The 2,063-nt window shown below is 43.4% G+C and overlaps 1 non-coding gene across 1 annotated transcript; it reads left to right on the top strand.

Annotated features, from left to right (window-relative positions):
- Positions 1–655: 655 nt before the first annotated feature.
- LOC117799276 lies at positions 656–846 on the top strand. Its single transcript, XR_004622958.1, has one exon. It is a non-coding gene; the product is annotated as a U2 spliceosomal RNA (small nuclear RNA).
- The last annotated feature ends 1,217 nt before the right edge of the window (positions 847–2,063 follow it).

Below are 2,063 nucleotides of genomic sequence, written 5' to 3'. Positions count from 1 at the left end.
TCCCCACTCAAAATCTCAGTGTTCCTCCTGTGCTCTTAGGTTCAAGTCTGTACCTACTGACAGAGCCAACAAGGCCCACTTCTGTTTTTTCAGTTTTAGTATCACTGCTGCGTTCCTTCCCTTGGGCTACTTGACCCCCTTACCCATACAAACTCCCCACGGGCAGAAATCGTGTCTGTATAATTTATTTTATCCCCATCGGGTAGAACAAGGCATGACACTGTAATGCATTGATTGCCTGCCTTGTGCTATAAAGTAAGCTCCTGGAGAGGTTCTTAGGAGAAATACTTGGAACTGTAGACAGCTTCCTCGCCAAAGGAAGCTCTTGGAGGATGGAAGCAGCGTCTGCCCCCCTCCTGGCATCAAGAGGCACTGCATCCATTCGTGGAGGAGAAGGGATAGCAAAGGCGCAGTTCTCTGCTGGGAGCTGGGAGGAGGGCACTCACCTCTGGGAAAGATTCAACTTTGAGAACAGGATTTCCTTATTTCCTGAAATGTGGAGGAATATGCCATTGGGAAGTTCTCCCAGGGAAGGATTAGACTGGGTTTTGGAAGAGCTGAGATGTGGAATTTTGTAAGGGACAGCTTTAAGCCTGTTGTTACAGCCTTGAGTCAAAGTTTGGGAAGCAAGTTCTGATGGGAAACTTAATTGTAGGTTGTTTTTTTGATTTTTGGTCCAATATCATGAATAGTATGTGTTCTTGTCATTTAATGTTTCGTAAATCCTCCACCTGAGGATAATTTATGAAGTGGATTTTTGGAACAGGGAGGTTGAATAGAGGCAGGCTCCGTCCATTCCACAGACCAGTCTGGTATCACAGTACCTCCATGAATGGTATGGGTCTCCCTTTTGGGATAGTTCTCAGTTAAAATACAGACTGTTGGTATTCCACTGTGTCTTTTGGTTTTTGGAAAAAAAAATTAAGATGAATCTGCTGTTTCTCCTCTTTCTTTCATGCTATATTTTTGATGTGTATTTTGTCTTTCATGTCCTGGTTCTTTAAAATTTAGTCATTTATATATTCTGTTTAGAAATTTTCTTTTTTTTTTCTTTTTCTTTTCTTTTCTTTTTTTTTTTTTTTAAAGATTTTATTTATTTATTTGACAGAGGGAGAGACAGCCAGCAAGAGAGGGAACACGAGCAGGGGAAGTGGGAAAGGAAGAAGCAGGCTCATAGCAGAGGAGCCTGATGTGGGGCTCGATTCCAGAATGCTGGGATCACACCCTGAGCCGAAGGCAGACACTTAACGACTGAGCCACCCAGGCGCCCCCTTTTTCCTTTTTCTTTTTTAAAGATTTTATTTATTTATTTGATAGAGAGAGAGAGAACACAAGCAGGGGCAGCAGCAGACAGAGGGAGAAGCAGGCTCCCCGCTGAGCAGGGAGCCCAATGTGGGACTGGATCCCAGGACCCCAGGATCATGACCTGAGCCAAAGGCACTTAACCATCTGAGCCACACAGGTGCCCCTCCGTTTTCCTTTCTAACTAATGCACTCTTTAACTGGGCCAGAAGCAGTAACTGTTTTGCAAGCAGTTGGTCATAAAATCCCAACAGAACAACTGATATTCGAACCATAAAACTGTTGGTATTTTATGAAGAGAGAAAAGTTAACTGCTGCACACCAGGAGTAGTTTCATTTGATAGCACTGATAGAATAATTGGTGAGATAGTAATCAAAAGTGGTGCAACCAGTCAACACCAAATTAACAGGTTTTTTTTTTCTTCTTTATCTAAATTATGTTATTACCCCCTTCTACTTTCTCATTAAAACCTCTTGCTTTCCCCACGAGTGGGATCCTTTTTCTAGTTACTCTGGAATCTGTGCTCCCCAAGTTGCAATTCTGAGACCCCAGTTCCACCTCCTTTTCTGGCTTGACACCACTATGGTCTGTTTTCTGTTCAGAATACTGACACCACTGGTGTGGGTTTCCACACCAAGCAAATTTCTAATTCCATGCAACAAACTGGAAGGCTTACCACTTAATTTGACTTGACACTAACTATCCTGGGTTCGCACAGACCCCACAGGTTAAGGGCTCAGTCCTACAGGACTGCCCACCA

This window comes from Ailuropoda melanoleuca, unplaced genomic scaffold, assembly GCF_002007445.2.
Source record: "Ailuropoda melanoleuca isolate Jingjing unplaced genomic scaffold, ASM200744v2 unplaced-scaffold4652, whole genome shotgun sequence".
NCBI classification, from domain to species: Eukaryota; Metazoa; Chordata; class Mammalia; order Carnivora; family Ursidae; genus Ailuropoda; species Ailuropoda melanoleuca.
This window is presented reverse-complemented; position numbering and strand designations above follow the sequence as displayed.